Source organism: Gymnogyps californianus, chromosome 4 (assembly GCF_018139145.2).
Source record: "Gymnogyps californianus isolate 813 chromosome 4, ASM1813914v2, whole genome shotgun sequence".
Lineage (NCBI taxonomy): Eukaryota > Metazoa > Chordata > Aves > Accipitriformes > Cathartidae > Gymnogyps > Gymnogyps californianus.
Window position 1 is genome coordinate 61,482,021 of NC_059474.1, and position 20,444 is coordinate 61,502,464.

At 48.3% G+C, this 20,444-nt stretch overlaps 1 pseudogene; it reads right to left on the reverse strand.

The window, feature by feature from the left end:
* Positions 1 to 1,722: 1,722 nt before the first annotated feature.
* Positions 1,723 to 19,521, reverse strand: LOC127016082 (glutathione reductase-like; annotated as a pseudogene).
* Positions 19,522 to 20,444: the final 923 nt, after the last annotated feature.

Consider the following 20,444-nt stretch of genomic DNA (forward strand, 5'->3'; position numbering starts at 1 on the left):
GAGGGGGAGGAAGGCGGGGCCAAGGCAGCGGCCGCCAGTGGCCAGCGCTCCCACGGCCCCGCCCCGCGCAGGCGCCCGGGGGCCCGTCCCGCCCGGGGGCGGAGGCCCGCCCACCGCCCGCCCGCCCCCGCTCGTGCCCGGCAGCACGGAGGGCGGCGCGGGCAGGCCCCGGGTACCGTTGGGGGCGAGCGCGAGAGCGGGAGCCCCTCAGTGCGGAGGCGGCGCGGGGAGCAGCCGCCCACGCCCCAGCCCCCGCGGAGCCTCGGGGGGCCCCAGCCCTCACGAGACCGAGACCCACCCAAGGGCGGGAGGGGACCCGGGGATCGGCCCCCGGCTGCCCCCAGCTAAGCTCGGCTCACCGGCTCCCGGCCTGCCCGGGGCTTCTGGGTCTCCCCGAGGAGGGAGTGGGGTCCCCGAGGACAGGGCGGGCCGGGCATCCCCCCACTCGGGGCTTCCCACTCCAGAACATCCCTGCCCGGTCTGTGCTCGGCAGGGAGTCCCGCTCTCCCCAGCTCCTCTTGGCTGAGGGCCCGGTTTCAGCCCCTTGCTGCTATCAGGCCGGCAGCCTTGGAGCTCGGACATCACAGGGTCAGAGTGGGAGCGGGCCAGAGCGCCCAGGCCACCCCAAGTGTCCATCCTCACGTCCCACCTGAGGCGTCCTTTGGCTCACCAGTTCTGCTGCAGCCATGAGGCAGATGATGCCATCTCCCCCTGAGTCCCTCAGGGACAGCCATGCCCAGAGCTGGGACAAGTCTCCACAGCCTCTCCCTCAGGGAAGAGCTGCTGGGGACAGGAATTTGGGGGCTGCCTGTCCCGGCTCTGTCCTCTGGATGCTGCAGGGTGGGGGGGCCAGAAGCAGCAGCACCCAGGGGACTCCCACAACCAAAAACCGCAGCATTTACCCACCCTCCGTCACTTGAGTTCACCCCTCGTCCTCAAATGATTTCCAGCAATGACCTTCTCTGCACGCCCGGTCCTAGCCTCTGGCCCCTTCGGTTCCCCCTGCCGGGGACCCTAGGGGACGTGGTCTCACAGGGAGAGACCTCTGCTTTTCTGCCCAATTCCCTCCAAAAAGGAGGCTTCTGCAGATACTCAGCCCCTGCCTGTGCGTGTTCTCCCCTCTTCGCTCTACAGCCTTTTGCTCCCTTTCTCCAGCCGGGACACAATCGAGCAGGAACCAGAGATCTCAAACCCATTCCGGTCCCAATCCCATCACCACCACAAGTGCCACTGTGCCCTGAGGTGTTCACTGCCCACAAAGCCTCGCTGGCACCCAGGAGCCACCCCTGCCACTTGGCCACCCGCAGGGGTGTCCTATCACCCCCCCTTAGCTCTCAGGCACTTCTGCCTGCCCCAAAAAGCAGCACCCCAGGGCTGGCTCCACTGATGCTGATAGGGTTAGGAGGGCTGGGCAGGATTTTCCTGCCTGCCGCTGTTTTCCCAGCTGGGATTGAGACACCACAGCAAAGCCTGGAGCTGCACAACCAGAAAAACGTGAGCGCCCGCAGCGGAGGACAGAGCCCACCTGGGATGATCCAGCACCCACGAGTATCCCGAGCACCCAGCCGTCCTGCCCCACTCTGCTGCTCCCCGCACATCCCCGGTGCCGGGAATGGCAGAGAAGGAGCCCTGCCAGCGGCAGCCTTCCCCCAAACCGCACCGAGGGACCACGCCACCACCTCTCTTCACCTGCCGTCCCACGGGCTGCTTGCACCCACTGCCTCAGTGCAGCATCCCCAGCTCTTCGGCAGAAGTGAGGTAAATAGCAATAGTGTTTTCAAGTTGGCCTTGGTGGCCCCCATCTTGAAGGCTGTGGCAAAGCCCCACAACATTTCATTGCAGCCCAGCCCTTGATTCCACCACCTTTGGGGAAGAAGCAAGAGGCTGGATGGGACCCACCACTGGCGAAATCCAGGCTAAACACTGGGCTTGGTGGTGGGGAGCTGGATCCCACCCTAAGACTCGGTCTGAGCAGGTCAGAGCAGACCATGTGGGGACAAGAGGACAGCTGCCATGGCAGGGGGGAGCCAAGCCACCACCCTGCAGTGCCCAGTTGTCACCCTGGTCCCCTCCACACACCTTCTCCTTGCCAGTGCACACCAGCTTCGTGACACACTTAAACTTCCTCTGGGTGACCGTGTGGTATGAGGGGGTGAAGGACATGCTGTAGATCTTCACATTTTCCCTTCTGTGCATGGCCATGGCTTCATCTGCGGCAGAAGACACAACATGGTAGGCAGGGGATGTACCGTAAAAAGAGGGAGTTAAAGCACAGTTTGCAAGGCTCTGACTGCTTGCCAGAGATCAGATTGTTTCCTCAAGCATCAAGCCAGCAGCTCTGCGCTGCCACGTCCTGAGCCTCTTCCCCCATGCTGCCACCTCCCACGCCCTGTGCACCCCCACCTTTTGTGAGGCCCATGGTGCTGATGGGCGGGTGGCTGAAGATGATGGTGGGGGTGTCACGGTAGTCCAGCCAGGAGTCCAGCTTGCCCTCGAAGAACCTGTGCGCCAGCTTTCTGCTGGCCACGATCGCCACTGTGGGTAGGGATAGGGACCCTGAGCCACGGCACAGCATGGGGATGAGGGGCTGCGGGGGGTGCGGCAGAGCTGCGGTACCTGGGGTGAGGAGGGCTCTCCAGCAGACGTCCCCGATGGCGTAGACCACTCTCCTGGTGGTGTTCTAGTACTCATTCACCACCACATGGCCCTTGGCATCCATCTGCACACCCTGCTATAGGAAATGGCAGCTGCCTTGGCACCCGCCCTGGCTGAGACGCGCCCCCAGCGATGCCCGGGGGGGGCTGTGCTGGCCGCAGCAGCAGCTGCCGTGCTCCCAGCTGTGGGGACATGGTGGGACGACCATCCCATGGCAGGCTCCGGAGACCCCCAGGACCCCTAGGGACCTGCAGGACCCCTGGAGGCCCTGCCCATCGGTCACCGGTAGCGTGACAGATTGTCTGGCAGCTAGCCCCCACCGCAAGGAGCACGATGCCTGCGGTGCTTGCAACGGGCAATGGCGGCTGCACTGCAGGGCCAGGGATGCTACCAAAGCTGTGGCCCGGCAAGCAGCGCTCAAAACACTGGCTTTCAGCCCAATTCTGCCTCTCCAGGAGGGATGGGACAAGCTGCAGGGCTGCTCTGCACGCCCGTACCTGCCTGTGCTTCCACACATCCACCCCAGTGTTCTCCAGCTCCTGGGGCAGTTTGAGCTGATCATTGAGTTGAAGGTCCTCAGGGCATTCAGTTGTCCCTCAACAGGGAGGACTTGGAGCCCAGTGTGGAAAGGATCACCGCAATTTCCACCACCATATACCCAGCACCAACAATAATGCTGTGCCTGCTGAGAAGCCATGATACTGTGCAGGCATGCAGAGCAGCAGGAGATGGATGGGGCAACAGGGCAGGCAAAGGATCACAGATGTCTCTGCTGGGTTTAGATCAGCCAGCTCAGGCACTGCACTCACCCAGAGCTCAGTCTGGATTAAGGGTGTGTGAATGTATGCAAAATGCGGGGTGAAGGGATTCAAATCATTTGAGCGTGCTTAGTTGTGCTTCAGGTCTGTGAGGAGGTCAGCTGTTACATGGAAAGCGTGCTGGATTAGAAGTGCCCAATGTGATTATTTCACGATGACTCTTACACCATTTAACCCCTAATGGATAAGAGACTGACATTACAATTCATATTTTGCATGTAGCAATAAGTGAACATTGAAATGAGATAGCTAGAAAGCAAAAATTAAAAACACTGAGGGCTTTTCCCCCCCAGCTCCCTATTACCACCCAGCTGAGGGATGCTCTGCAAGGGAAGCTGTGGACATCTTTTTGAACACTTTGGCCAACCCTAATTCATGAGGATCTCTTCATGCCAGTGGTATGACATTTTGGTCTCTGTATATCGAGCATGAGTTATCCCAGCCACAGAAGCCGCTTTCTGCCAGTCCTTGCAGCTACAGCAAATGTTTCCCATAGGTCAGCCCTGAGATAGTATCTTACATCCTTTAGCCCTTATTAGTGTCTTGGGGAGGGAATGTTTTCCACTTTGGTGTGCTCTAAGGATTCCTTCTGACTGTAACTAGGCAATGGACAAGGGATGTGTTTCAGAAGACAGAGTGAAAGCTGCAGGTACAAAAAGTTCATTTAATGCATAATCATTTTTGCTAAGAATTGTAAGAACTACGATATAAATAAGATGCATTATTCTGCACAGTACTGCAGAATTATTTCCCAGAAACAGGCAGAGGAATTGACTAGACTAAACCTGATGGCTGACTCCTCTGCTTGGGAACCAAGATGAGCATTCCTGTTGCCACCAGCTTGGATTTGGGCTGAGGATCTCCCTTCTTCTACCTCTCTCTCTCCACTGTGAGACACCTTCAGAGCCAGGAGGGCTTTTGTCTTTGCAAGCCTGCTCTGGCTTTGGGAAGGCATATTAGCTCCATTTTTTCCAGATTGGGTGCTGAAGTGACAAGCAGGATTAAATATGAAGTCTGCTACAGTGAAAGTGCAGGATGGGAAAAAATCCGAGTAGTGATCTCTCCTGGTAAAGGCAGGGTAACTCCCTGTGTGGTGGGGTGAGCACTCACTGTCTAAGTGAAGGCAGTTTCATACTTAGAAGACTGAAGCTCCACAGACAACAGTATGAAATATTTGAAGTGTTGACCCTACAGTCCTACAAAACTGGGAGATGGGCATTCAGGTAATATGGAATCACTTCTAGTTTGGGGTCTTTCTTACATCAAAACTAATGGATATTTGCACCCAGGAGGGATTTTAAGTCCGTCTCTCCATGTTTGATTCTGTAGATCACAGCAGCGTAGGCTCCTCAATCTAATGCACAAAACACAAAACTACGTACTCTCATAATTGTTATTTTAGGTCTGTGTGAGCCATGTGCAAAGAAACTCAAACTAGACCTCATGTGAGAAGCTGTACAAATTCCAAAATAAGAAGGTATCTTGCTCCAAGAAATACATACGTGATTGAATGGCTTTTTAGCTAGTAAATGAAGATGGGCTGTGCATCTCAGCCATCAATTTGAACAGAGTACTTTAAATCCTGAGGGCATCAGCTTTAAAACATAATCTGTTTGTTCTTTTAGGTTTCCTTAACTAAGATTTAATAGGAAATGAAACAAAATGAAACAAAATTAAATGAAAGGACATGAAATGGGACGTTTTCTCAACCGGTCTAAAGGTCTCTCCCCCTGACAGTTCACAGGTCTGCACTGCTTTTTTTCCAGCTGGGGATTATGCCCATTTTATCTATTTGAAAACAAAAACATCTATACATAGATAACAGAAGTGTGCATGTGTTTGTGTGCGTGCAGACACATACATCTACATGTGAATAAATGTGTACAGGCATATACATGAATATAACAAAGATAAAACCCAGTTTCCTGAAAGATAATTGAAAACTTTTTGATTTACATCACAAAATAGACCTTTGCTTAACTGTGACAGCTGGAGGAGTGGTGGTCTCAGTCCAGCTGAGAAACCGACCCTGGAAAGCGGCTCTGTGGACACCACAATCTCTGCTCTTCTTGCAGCAACCGGACTTCTCAGCTATTTCTCAGATTTTTCCTTCTCTTCTACTTTTATCTGTCAGTAACAAGAGAAAGGTTATAACCTGCAAGTTATTTCAAAAGGAAAAGGTAAAGTATGTGACAGACCCACTCTGCCTGCGAATCTCCGCATCCTCCTCCCTTTCTGAGCCCATCACCAAACAGAAAGACCTCAGCTGCTTTCTCAGAGTACACTGTTCACTCATACGCCTTGGGGAAGGGCGTAAAAGCATCTCTACTTTCAAAATCTCTAATTCTATGTACCTTGTGGACAGCTTAGCTCCAGGTTTCCCTTTAGACAGCCTTCGTGTATCTTTTTACTCTTCCTCTATATGAAGTTACAAAGGAGCTGTGTATCAAAAAGGACTGTTTTCTTTCACTCCTTATCTAGTCTTACACTCACTGACCATATCCAGCTTTGAATCAGCCTCTGCTCCTCACTGTTTGCTTGGACTTACTGTCTTGCTCCTGGCAGAGGGGACAGAGGGCCTTACTGTTCAGTGTCCAACCACGCCAGCAGCTCTTCCAGGGGAAAGCGATGATCAACCTCTGATTTTCCCCATGGTTGGAACGGATCGGCTCCATGGGCCATCAGAGAATCACACCAACGTCTTGTTGTCTGTACGCCACAAGAACCACTGAGGAAGTTAAGCAGTTTCATGGGGTCTGCCAGAGCATCCCTGCTGCAGTCCTCTGCAGGTAAACAAAAGCTCTGAGGAGACATCATCCTCCACCAGCTGCACTGCTCTGATGCAAGGCTTAATGCAGAGATCATCAGACCTGAACTCTTGGGGGTCCAATGCAATTCCTCGGTCTCAACTCATAGTGCCAGCTGAAGACCTTATTGTCCCCACACGTCTTTCCAGTCTTCCTGGAGAAGCTGTTATGTACAACAGGAATGGCAGAGTACGACAGGTATCCGTGTGCTTAGCTCCCAGTTCCAATTCAGGTTGACTGGGAGTTCAAGCTGTGATACACTGGAGCAGCTGAGATGTAGATTCCCCTTTGTTGAGGCTCTCCTGGGAACATCTGTCAAAGCCCCTACTTGCTGGAACCTGATTTACTTGAGAAGCTGGGGATTAGCATGACCATTTCAAAGCTTTCCTCTTGACTCAGCCTGAAGTCATGTCTACAGTAAAATTTCTCTCCAGTCCATGGTTGTGTAACAGTCTTCAGCAAAATGTTCAGCTGTCCTCCCCTAAATTTAGGTCTTTAAACTGCTTACTTGATCCTAAATGGTGCTTCAGATGCCCAGATTCCACTGAAAGCAGTAACAGAAATGAATGCTTAAATGCCCACTGGAAACAATGAGTGTAATCAATGAATAAAACTGCTGGAGAACTCAAGGGGCAAATTTTGTTTCACATCCTAACTGGATTCTATGGATCTTCTGGTGGAGATGCCAATTATTGATTTTCCTAGTGGCTTAGCAGAGCTTGGCCAGCTTTGGATTCAGTCTTACATCAGCACGTGAGTCTTAGAAAACTAAAGGGATAATTTCTCTGCAATCTTTTTCTCTGGGTAAACAAAGCACATTTCCCTAGGTTCTCTGCAGATCAAGAGCATCTCCCACACAGCAGTGCAGGTTAAAAAGGTCAGCCACCTTTAAATAAGCCCTAATTGACACTTACTTCCCAGAATGAGGGTTACCAAAGGTTAAAGTACAGTTCCTGAGGCAGTCAGTGACCTAATTCTAAACATCATTAATCCATTTCACTCTGAAAAATAACACTGGCATTTTGAAAAGCCCACTACCTTAAGGGACATTGCTGCTGCTTTTCTGGAGGTTGGCCGTGTTGGATTCCTTTTGCCAAGAGCTCAGGTCATCTCCCACAACTGCTCCTCAGATGATGCTTATGTTCAGCATTTGGCTTGTTCCACCACTCGTTATTTCCAGCCCACTGTGTGCTGGGGGCATCCTGCCGTGGGAGGGAGCACAACTCCTCTTCCTCTCACTCTGCTGCAGGTCGGCAAGAGCTTATCCAGTTCCCAGCTGCATTCCTCCACCTATTCTCAAATAGTTGGCAATTTCTCACTCAGAGTGTGGGTTTGAGCAGCGCCTGTTCTGCTCCAACATACGCTGGAAATGTTTAGGCTCAGGTAAGGGTTATGGGCAACGACTCACCTGACCATAGACTGCACAAAGGACACTGTTATGCACAAGTCCTTTCTCTGGCACTTGGCTCTTCTCTTCTCTTATCCTCTCCGTTCTCCTGGGAAGGTGCAGGGCAGCTGCTTTGGGTCCATGCCCGAGTCATCCTGCTGTCTGAGCAGGGCTAGCCAGTGTGCTGCCTGAGCATAAAAGCTGTAGTGATCCTCCTGCCCCAGCTCCGCACGAGTCTCCTCTGTAAGCTGATACAGCAAATGCTCAGACCCTAGCATAGTCAAGAAGTGACCTTCTAGATAGTAACATATCCCTCCAGCCCTGGGGACAGACATCCCCTCAGTTCAGTCCCCCCAGGGATTGTTAGGCCGGATGTTACTGCACAGCCATCCTCAACTAGATCCATTTACCAAAGATCAATAGTCTAAAACACTTCAGTAGTAAATGAAAACAACAAATGAAATTATATTTCCAGATAGGAGAAAGCTGATTTAAAATATTTTCTAACTTTTCAAAAGAAGTTTGTTTATAGCTGACATCTCTTCTATGATGCAACCCTGGTTCTGTTCAGGCTGAAATCGTGGGGATGGGAAGGGTAAGTGCTGTGACTTTCTGAGCCCGTATCTCACCTGCTGGAGCAGAGCCCTTCTACGCTGCAGGCTGTCACCATGACTGGAGCACCTGGTGCTCCTCCCTGTCTGCAGCAGTGCTAGTCTGACACCACCAAGAGCCTGAGAGGACAAGAATAAGAGGCAGGTTACAAGGGGAGGCAAAGAAACATCAGGATCATCTGCCAGAAGCAGAAGGTGGCAGAGCTGGGGACCAGAGAAGAGAGCACTGATCTCCCACAGGAACCTACATGTACTCCCATCAGCCCTTCCACCATCCACCTTTTCTTCTGCAACTAGAGGAAAGGCTTTGGGAAAGCTCTTTCCCTCCTTTTTAAACAAGACACTAGTAGCACCGATATGATGAGAGCCATCTCCCAAGGCAACTTGGGTCAATTCACTTTCCATGACTTTGAAAAAAGAAAGTTACATTTCTCTCAGGGTTACTTTGATATGTGCAGGTACAAAAGCAGACCAAGAGATTGCAGATACCACGTATTGAAGTAGTCTCCCCCAGCAAGATGTTTATGAACACTGTGGTTGAGGCACCTAGTGAAATCATGGATCCATAAATGACAGCTTTGCATTCAGAGGTTCAAAAGCAAAAAGGATGTTTGTTAGGCAAAGTAAAAGGCACGGCTACTGTATGTGCTTTGCAATCTTTTATATCAGGCATTTATGTGTTTCTGCAGAGAGCCAGGAGCTCAGCAGTGTTTGTAGCAGCTAGTTCATTCTTTTCACCCAATTGATGGTGCACCACTGGGGCTTAGCAACAGGGATGTTTGGATGCTGTCTGATCCCCATCATTTTAATTGACCCACATGTCAGCTTCAAAATTGGTAACCTAAGTCTTTAGAGAGAAAGAAAGAGAGAGGAAGAGGAGGAAAGGAGAAGGAAAGCAAAAGCCCTTAGTAGTGTATCCCTATTATTCAGCCAAGATCATGTTAATTTTGGTCTTGTGCCCTGCCCAAGGGAGAAAGAAACTGTTGCTGGAAGAGAGGATATGGGCGTCCTAAGGAGCTGAAGAAATAAAAGAAACCCTCCACAAAACAGATTACCCAAATTGTTTCTCATCTCAATTATGGAGTTAACTCTCAGGACAAGACACCTCTGTGTACCTAAGAACAGCATCACCAGCTCAGACCAAAGATCTCCTCTCTGCTGGAGCCCCAAGCCCATGGGTAGGGAAGAGATGTCAGAGGAAGGGAAGGTTTAAGTGACTCTTCCCTTGCCTTTACTTTTCTCAGGGGCCAACATTTGAAGAGCTTCCTGACCTAGTGGTTGTGTTGCTCCATCCCATTTGGCAGCCCGCAGGGCATACATCCTCCCCTGTCTCTTTGAGCCACCCTTACACTTCCCAGAGTGTCGTGGGGCAAGGACTGTAACATACACCACCCTCCCTATTAAAACACCTTCTAGGTGGGGAAAAATGAGTATGTCTAAATTAAACTGTAACTGATTTTATTTCTATCCTGTGTTTCAGCTGGGGTTGCAGGTCTGTACACTAATTTGGATACTAATAGCCCAGGATTGGTGAATATGTTCTCTGCATGGCTGCATGAATGACGTCTGCCATAATACACCAAAAATGAGACTACATCAAGATGTTCACCATCAGTGATGAATGGTTGGAGCTGTGTATTAATCTAGGTCTGGTACAAACAGGCAGAGGACTACCTATAAAGATTTTTTCCAAGGATTGCTATTGACATTATTTATCAGTTTAATAGCGTGCTGTAGGAGGAGGTCTGGTTTAGGCTCCTCTTAACTTTCAGTTCAGTAATGCACAGAGCAGTGGGTGTTGTTGAGAAATTTGGCGTTCTCACTCCTGCGGGAGAGGCAAAGCATCAATAAGGTACACACAGGTTACCAATTTCAGTTCAAGCTTCCAGTAAATAAGCCTCAGCCTTCTGCTGTACATCAGGGTGATGAAGAGGCGAGTGTTGCAGCTCGATTCCCGCAATAGACATTTCTTTTTTCTTTTGACTTAAAGAAATGTCAGTCTACTCTTGACACATTTGAAATATCTGCACTGTGGCCTGTAAGATCTGTTTCAGGACTTGCTAAAAGACACATTGCATGTTCCTATTTAATTTCTATTTTTTTTTTCTTAGTCTTGGATAAACTGTTCGCTAATGGCTTGCTTTAATGTTTCAGATTGTATTGTATAAAACACTGCTCTTAGTCATACAAAGGAACAGCCAAGTTACAACTGTCTTTCATTAATATTAGCAAGGCTTTGCAAGTGAGAACAAAATAACTCAATAAAGAGCCTCTTCCCAAGTCTCCCGCTATTATTCCCACTTCACTTGACTCCATTTTTCAGAGTTCATTTCTAAAATAAACCCAAAAAGCAAGTTCCAGCCATGTCTGTGCATTGAGAAGCTGCTCACTCTCTGACCTTCTCCATTTATTTTACTGGAATGACTCAGAAGAAAGCAATTTATACAGGGAAAACACCACTCTCAGACCTCGCCCGTTAATATCTTTTTTTTTCCCCTCGTGCCATAGTTAGGGAGGCTGTGGCAGATCTTTTCACGTAAAGGTATTATTTTCTGCCAGGGAACCCAGAGGCAATGTGGTTGCCTTTCCAGGAGCTCGGACGGGAACAGTGCATGTTGCTGTCCCTGCCTTGCTCCAGCTGCAGCCTTGAGCCAGGGGAAGTGATGCCTGGGTCAGCAGCAAATTTGGGAACTGCCAGAACAGCACCTGACCATGTTCAGAACATCCCGCTTCTAGCTCCAATCACATGAATTGAATCAGAAAACTGGTTTTCCCCCAGCAGTCTGGTTTTTGGGCCATTTACAAACCCTGGAGCAATCCTGCCCCTCCCAAGCCGGCGCAGACCCTGAGGGTAGAGGTGGCCTCATTTGCTTCTCTCCTGGCACAGCTCAAGCAGGTTCCCGAGGTGCATTAACAGAGCTGAGGAAGATGCTGCTGGAACTGCGTGAGGAGGCACAGCCCTGCAGAACCCCTGGGCTGGCAGGAGCCAGCAGGCAGGGCTGGTGGGGACAGACGCGGCGTGGGGCTAACGAGCTGCTGGTACCCGAGTTGACCCCAGGCTGAGACGGAGTCTCTGTGCCTGCCTCCTGGCACACGTGTCACATGCCCTAAGCAGAGGTTTGACGGTGGTGAAGCTCTGTAGTGTGGGGAAACCTCAGCTGCTTCTGCTCTCTGTCTACAAGATGTTTCCTGCCCTTGATATTTACCTTAAGGATGCTTTGAGAGGATGAGCTGTTAACACTTGCTCCATCACATTGGTTGGGATGGTCTTTGCCAGATAAATATACTTTGATTGGAGAAACTACCCGGTTTCGTTCACTGCTGCAAACCCCCAAGGCCACATATGCCCCCTCTGTGGCTCAGTTGTTGTCAGTCTGCGCCACCACCAGCACCAACCCCTTGGAAGAGGAAAGACAGAAATGCTGTCAGAGGAACCTCTTTCCTCGAGGCAGCACAGATAACACCCTGTGGCACTGCAGGGTGATCACTCCTGTTGCATTACTGCCTTGTCAGCATCCAGAAAGGGATTACAGAAGTCTGAAATATGTCCAGATGCATGGGAGGAAAAGAAAATGCAGCTATTTTAAATGTGTAGGACCATTGTAAGATACAGCTCATCTGAGAAGATCCTCAAGGTGCTCCAAGCTTATTTTAAATAAAAACTTATTTAACTTATTTGAACTAAGGAAAAGTGCTTTTTAGAACTGATAATTTCACTGGAAAACTCAAGAAATATCCTCTCCAGCTGAGCATTACATAAAGAGAGTGCAAACTGTTAAGGCTGCAGTCTGCACAGTCACAAATAGGGCAGTATCTGATATACTTACAGATGTTAGACTGAAAGTGAGGATTCATAAAGAATACCATTTAAGAAACAAGGATGTGTTAGTGTGGGGCAAAATGCACTCCTCCTTCCTGTGTTGGCATTTTGGCTGAAAACAGGCTAACAATGTGGATTTCTTTATACTACTCCCCAAATCAGAAATGCTCCTGTTCTTTCAGCTAGTTGTCCCAACAACAACTTTAACTTTTACAATATGCTTAATTTCACTCTGTTTTTTTTTTAACAGTGGAGAAGGAGCTTCATGTTTTTCCCAGGGGCTTGCTGAAGTGATCTGCTTGTGCCAGCAGACCTCTTCTCACATCTGCAGAACTTGTTCACCAGCCATAGTCTGCCTTTAGGTGCACCTCAGTATCTCTCTGTACTTTGCTCTCCCTGGGCTTTGTTTCTGGCAAAAAGGCTTTAAATAGCTCAGAGTGGTACTGCACATTAAAAGAGGAATGAATATGCTCCATTTCTGGCAGAAGAGGCAGTAGCCATTGTGTGAAGGAGGAGACTCTCTCCCAGACCTGCTGAGGAAAGATGCACACTTAGTCATCACGAAGTGGCACTTTCCTGAGGTGCCCATCATGCTTTCTTTCTCTGATGCACACTAATACTGCACAACTGGGTAGAGAGCAGGGAGGCAAACCTGCATTTTTTCAATGCTGTTTGAGTTCTCAGTGCTTCAGAATTTGTCTCTGTGGCTGACCCACGAGGCTGCCTCCAACAGGAAGATGCCACTGACCAGAAGGAATAGGAGTACAGCCTGGTCCCCAGTGAATCTCTTTGCCAGCAAAGTGCACCAGAGAAGTGAGGTGACTTTCAATGGACCGAGCCAAATGCACTAGTTCTGCAGCACGAGGCACCGATTTATCTGTAGAGGAGGCATCACCAAAGCCAAGCAGCAGCTGATTTCTAGAGAGGTGCTGGTTATAACCCAGCAGCTTCCTTACCTGCAAATCATCTGAGGCAGCTGCAGAGCCATCCTAGCGATGCAAGAGCACTCACCCACCAAGAGGGGACACATTGGCTCTCTTCTCTTCTACACCTTCTTGAAAAACTGCCAAGACCTGTGTGAAAATATCAGGTGTTATCTTGATTACTGTTAGCACAGAGGTGCTCCATCCATGTAAGTCCAAAATGAAGTGTACATTTTAAAGTCCTCTTAATGTGCCTCTTCCTTAGGAAGAAAAAGATGTAAACCAAGAAAGAACTGCAATACTTCAGTTCCTAAGGCAGCATACGCCATGTAACCTAGGTTGCACGACACCTGTACATGTAATTAGTATTGCAAATTAATAAGTGTAATTCTAGGAACAGGTGGATTACAGTATTCTCTAGCTTTATTTTTCAGCTTGCCTCTGATCATTCCTAAACAAAACTGTTGTGGGTAATTCTGTAGATACTACACTAAGTGACATGATTAAAAGGAAAAAGGTATATAATAAGATAGGTACTTAATTGTACAGTATACCTTAATGAAATAATTATTACTCATAAATTTAATCAGCCTGTGAACTAATTTGCCTCCAAGGCACCCAATTAAAATAATGGCAATGAAATCTTTGCACAGCGAGACAGATACTCAGGATGCAACAGCTTTCAATGAAAAAGACTCCCTGGTGCATACGCCCAGCACCTCTGACAGTCTGGCCACCTCAGCTAAGGACAACAGTACTGAGCTGCGAAGCGAGCCCCGAGAGGGCTTTTAATGCAATCGTTTGGTTTAGGTACTCAGCACTTGAAGCTGGCTGTGCTGTGGTTCTTCTATGAGAAGGAAAATATCCTTTGCAGAGGACTGAGGGCTTCTGTCTGGTTGTGGGATGGACTCGATAACAGCTTTGGAAAGGTGGAGACACAGCAGCAGTGAGGTCCGCTTGAAGGGGAACGGGGCTGCCGTGAAAGGAACCAAGAACCAGCTGTTCCTTTGAGCTTGGACATCACTTCTTCTTCTCATTCCTCACGTTGTGCTGAGCATAGAAAAGGTTTTCACCTCAACAGGACTTTAATGGACCTCAGTCATCTCCAGGAAGCTTTTCTTACTGAAGGTTTCTACCCTTTTGCTCATTTGTATGTCTCCCCAGCCTGGGATAACCCAAGAGAGATGACTAGTTTACGCTTTTCAGTCCTGCTTAAGACAATGGGGTGTCCCAAGGGCTGATCTAGGAGAGGCAGCCTTTACATGCACTGCTGCCATAGAAGAGGCTTGCAGTGAAAACACTATCAGGAGCTAAATTTATTTAGCTCAGATAAGAAGTGTGCCATAAGTGATCTTCTCACGTTACCTGCAACATCTCTTATCTACTGACCTTCCAGAACAGGGAGACTTTGCCAGGCAAAAGTTTATTTCCCACCATAATTTTCTTGATTGCCTTTTTCCATTTTCGGACTCAGAATATTTTTTAGCCTTGTCTATCACTAATCATGTCTTCTACAAGAAGATATTGTCGATAACAGATAAGGATGACTAACAATTATTTTTTCCTTTTCTTTCAAATGTAAGGCAGGTGATTCCCCGCTGCCAAGTCCTGCAGAGCAGGACTAAAGATCCAGTCTGAGCTTTCCAAAAGAGTGAAAGGGAAATTAAGCTCGCACAAGATGCAGTTTTCTCTTAGTCTCTAGGGAAAAGTCCACCTGTACCTCTGTATTTCACAGGCACAAGCAAATGGTAGAGCTCTACCTGAGTCACTGCTTCTCTAAAAAGGCTCAGAAGCAGGGTATTGGTATATCCAGCTGCACAAAGTCACCTCTGCCGGTAAACCCGACCTGGTAAGACCTGGCCATGTTCTAGTGCTGCAGGATTTGGCCTGACACAAAGGATGCAACTCCTCAAAACTCTGGGCTTAATTCTCACCCCAGCTTAGACACCTCATGCTGTCCAGCTCCCTCAATGCAGATACCATCCACTGCTTGGTTTACAAATAAAACAGAAACACCTATAAATCCTTATTCACCTGTATTGGTTTGTGTGGCAAGGTTTTGGTAGTGGTGGGGCTACAGGGGTGGCTTCTGTGAGAAGCTGCTAGAAGCTTCCCCTATGTCTGATAGAGCCAATGCCAGCCAGCTCCCAGTCGGACCTGCCGCTGGCAAAGGCCAAGCCCATCAGCGACAGTGGTAGTGCCTCTGTGATACCATATTTAAGAAGGGGGAAAAAAGCCCTGTGCAACAGAAACCGCAGTCAGAAGAGAAGAGTGAGAAGATGTGAGAGAAACAACTCTGCAGACACCAAGGTCAGTGAAGAAGGAGGGGGAGGAGATGCTCCAGGCACCAGAGCAGAGATTCCCCTGCAGCCCGTGGTGAAGACCATGGTGAGGCAGGCTGTCCCCCTGCAGCCCATGGAGGTTAACGATGGAGCAGATATCCACCTGCAGCCCGTGGAGGGCCCCACACTGGAGCAGGTGGATGTGTCCGAAGGAGGCTGTGACCCCGTGGGAAGCCCACGCTGTGGACCCGTGGAGAGAGGAGCCCACGCTGGAGTAGGTTTGCTGGCAGGACTTGTGACCCTTTGGAAGGGACCCATGCTGGAGCAGTTCATGAAGAACTGTAGCCCGTGGGAAGGACTCACGTTGGAGAAGTTCATGGAGGACTGTCTCCTGTGGGAGGGACCCCACGCTGGAGCAAGGGAAGAGTGTGAGGAGTCCTCCCCCTGAGGAGGAAGGAGCAGCAGAGACAATGTGTGATGAACTGACCGCAACCCCCATTCCCCATCCCCCTGTGCCACTGGGGGGGAGAAGGTAGAGAAAATTGGGAGTAAAGTTGAGCCCGAGAAGAAAGCAGGGGTGGGGGGAAGGTGTTTTTAAGATTTGGTTTTATTTCTCATTATCCTGCTCTAATTTGACTAGTAATAAATTAATTTTTTCCGCAAGTCGAGTCTCTTTTGCCCGTGATGGTAACTGGTGAGTGATTTCTCTCTGTCCTTATCTCGACCCACGAGCCTTTTGTTATATTTTCTCTTCCCTGTCCAGCTGAGGAGTGGGAGTGATAGAGCGGCTTTGGTGGGCACCTGGCATCCAGCCAGGGTCAACCCACTACATCACCTTATTTTCCAAACAAGGCTGAGGTGGGTTTCTTTTCCCCCTTAACCTGTTGTATGGTACCCTAGAAGGATCACCCAGAGCCTTTAGTCCCTTCCAGACTGTCCTCGTTTCAGCTGGGAGAGAGTTAACTTTCTTCTTAGTAGCTGGTACAATGCTGTGTTTTGGATTTCGTGTGAGAATAATGCTGATGATAACACACTGATGTTAGTTGTTGCTAAATAGCGCTTACCCCAAGTTAAGGACTTTTCAGTTTCCCATGCTCTGCCAGCAAGCAGGTGGGCAAGAAGCTGGGAGGGAGCATAGCCGGGGCAGCTGACCCGAACTAGCCAAAGGGGTATTCCATACCATAGAATGTCATGCCCAGTATATAAACAGGGGGGAGCTGGCTGGGAGGGCTGGATTGCTGCTCAGGCGTCAGTCAGCTGGTGGTGAGCAATTGCATTGTGCATCACTTGTCTTTTCTTGGGTGTTATTGCTTTCATTTTGTTATATTCCTTTTCATTACAATTATTATAATATTATTATTATTATTAGTTAGTAGTGTATTTTATTTTACTTTAGTTATTAAACTGTTCTTATCTCAACCCACGAGTTTTACTTTTTTTTTTCTCCTCCCCACCCCACTGGGAGAGGGGAGGGGGAAGCGGCTGCATGGTGTTTAGTTGCCAGCGGGGGTTAAACCACAACACAGACTAAGGCAGAGCTTGTCTTGAAGTCTGAGGAGGCTTTTCTATTTCGTCTTTGGTTTGGGGATCTGTATAATACTGGGAGATTGTATGACTCACACATGCAGCAATTTTTAAGACTTACCCTGAGAGATCCAGGAGAGACTCAGCTGAGAAAGTCTTTCACCAGGTACTTAGCTTTGTCAATGGCGTAGATGGGACCAAAGGCCCCCAACTGAAAAATGAAATGCCCACAAATCAGCAAGATAAATACCGCAGCCTTTCCAGTCCTCATTGGCAGGATACTTACAGAGCCAGCTAACTGCTTCAAGGATAGAGGAGCTTTCCTGGCACGAGCGTGCTCATGGAGCACTCTGCCAGAGCTCAACAGGCAAATACCTACATTTAGTCATCTTAGGATAGTGACGAGCCAGGCTGCTCCAAGATGAAATTAAAATGTTACAGTTTGAACGTCAGACCATCAAAAAGTCAACACTCAGCCCTTGAATACTGATGCTGATGGAAATCTGAAAAATGGGGCTGTCCTGGAGCACTTTGCTGGCTAGAGAGCAGCGTGCCAAGGTCCAGATGGGCAGACAGCACAGCTGGGAGTGCACATCACACCTCCATGCTGCAAGCATCTTCTAAGCTAAAAGAGCTCAAACACTGACTATGGTGTGGGAGCATGGGAAAGGCCGTGGAGAGAATCAATCAAACAACATGGCTGCTTTGATATTACATTTATGATTTGATAGTACTTTCTATGGTTTGGAAAAAGAGAGTCTGCTGGAATAGCTGAGAAAATTTCCCTTTCTGAAATTCAATAGTCAGAATTCCCTTCTTGATTTCACCACTGTATTAAACATGGGAAGATACAGTGCTATGACAGATCTCCTGATCAATATTTCCTTTTGTACCAGTGAATTGCCAAAGGCAGTTGAAACCAACTAGAATAGGAGGTTAGACTCTGGTGTAACTAGATCTACCCTCATTAAAAATCATTAAAAAAACCCATCCTGCGTTGTCATGCAAGTCAGGACTGATAAAAAGAAATGCACCTGGAAAGCATGCTCTTTTAAAATGTCCATGTCCCCCTGTCTTGACTTACATCTTGATGCATGAAGAATTTGACAAGACCCATCACATTGCTTTTCTCCTCTCTCTAGGGTTCATCTGCTGGCCACAGCTTCTGATTTACATCGGTCTGAAGTCAAGATCAGGTTGGTGAAGTTCTGGCCACCTGCAAGCAAAAAACAGAAGAAAAATGTGCTTGTTCGTGAAATATTCATCTGAGGTTTGAAACTCAGGATTAAATTCTTGGCTGTCCTACAGAATCCCCATGGATGGCTGGGCAAACCAACTCAGCTCTGTGTCCTGGAGCTGGACTCCTTTTCTTGTCTTATACAAGCCCTACCAGGTCTCATGCCTTGTGTGTGTGGATCTCCCAAACAAACAATAAATAAAGATCTTGCACACTCTGAAGTCTCCTTGACTCTCCTTAAAGCAACGTCTATTGTTTAATTCAGTAAAACACTACAGCATCCAAGTCCCCAAGTAGCTCAGTTGCCGCTCTAAAATGCATTGCTGGAAAGTGTGACCTCTGAAAATGAAGCTGAGAGAATGAGATGTAAAGCAGTGGGTATCAGGTTTATACCAGAACACAGACCAGATTTATTGTCCAGAAAAAGCTGATGAGAATCTGATTATATTTCACTTTTATGCCTGTATATTGTCGCTTTGCTTTAGCTCTTTGTCTGTTAAGCAACCTCCTCAAGTAGATGACTTCTTCCAGCCTTCTCCCATCCATCTCCACTGTATCCTAGCAGCAAGACGCATTGGTTAGTGGTGAGGATCCAACATCATTTGCACTCTTTCCCTGCTCTACCCTTATGCATCACCTCCATTCCCTGCTTGTAATTCACTTCAATGCGATGCTTTCTGTCAAAGGCTGTCCCAAGCCAAATGGGGAGTGAAGGGAATTGATGCTCTTGACATGGAGCCTCCTGTTTCGATGCATTTTTTTCAATTTGCCATAATGCATTGGAAATTTTTCTCTCTGACCATCCATTTGTTTTCTCTGCTGGCAGAGCAGAGCAGCAGCCTCGCATATCATGTTTGGATGGGGCAAAAACCAGGCGGAGCTTAAAGTCACTTCAGTTTTGTTTCCTTTCCAGGTGTGTGCCAGGCTTGTGCTGAATAACTAATCTGATTTTCTATCCAGAGATCACACAAAGAAATTTCCAAAGCCTCATCATGAGCCTGGATGTTCAGATCATCCTCGGTTTACTTTCAGATCCAAGAGTCTTTGTTTGAATCTTTTGGTCGTTTTGAAAATATCAGCCCAAGGAACAAAATAAGGGTGAGGGGCTCCAAATTTAGGAGAGAAAAATAACTGCCTCCTAAAATGATCCCACCACAAAAATGTTGTTATTTCCATCCTGGGAGATATTTTTAAATGTCAAAAAGCTGTTTTGACTTAGTTTGAAATATAGAAACTCTATCCTGGACGACCGTAAGGGTGTCAGATGCCACCACATATATACCATAGAAACCAGGGCTGGAAGGAGCATCAGGAACCCACACAGTCTGTCTCACAGGGTTCATGCTTGTGTGTGCAAAGCGGCTGTAACTCTACCTCCAGACCCAACTCCCAAGTTCAGAATATCTCTTCTTACCTGAGATGGGAATTCCTTGTTTCAGGCACATCACCATAACCATTATCACGATTTGCACTGAAGCAGCCAAGGAAGGGCAAATGAGGGCTCACCAGAGTACAGCAAGAGCACCGCATTAACACTCAGAAAGATTAATTGGCTCCTTCCACCAAAAATGTGCAATTCCAGCAGCAACAACTGGAAACATCAGGCAGATGGGAACCGAGGGAACAAATTCACAGCAAGACAATTACTAATGAGCAGTGATGCTATGCATCCTCGGCTGGGATAGCACTGTGAACAAGACAGTGGTTTGTTTTCCCTGCTATCTTGTGGGCTACATACCTAGCACAGCAAAGCGACTAGAAACTCAGTTTCACACATTTGATGACCTGCTTTATGTTTGCTTTGTGCCACTGGGGCAAAGTTGAGCAGACAGTGCCTGCCTGTGCATCTACCTCCATGATATGGGGCCGGGTGGGGAATAAGCTGCAAACACAGTTGAAACACACACAGAAACATGTCCATCTCTAGACAGATCCTGCAGATGAAGGTGAAGATGGCACAAAAGATACTTGAATGGGGGAAAGGTCTCCTCTCTGCACAAGACCATCAAGTACTACATACGTTCATAAAAGGCTCACCTTTCCTCCTTTGTGCAGACACAGCCAACATCCTACCATCCTGACTTTCCTTCTTTCCCCTTGTTTTTCCAGTGCTGAGTGTCCTTCCCTGGATAACAAGGTTATTCCAGAGGCTGGAAGACTTCCTTGAGACAGAGCCTCATGGCTTTCACTGGTGTAAAGAAAAAAAGAAAAAGAAAAAAAGAAAGTAAATTTCCCTGCCAGCAGCCTTCCATTAACCAGGATCTTGTGCATGGGTGATGGAGGGGAACGCTCCTGGGAAGAAAACAGATTTCAGTGTCAAGATTGCAAAGGGTTATTAATATAAACAGAGGACATAAACTACAATGATTGCTGAAAACGA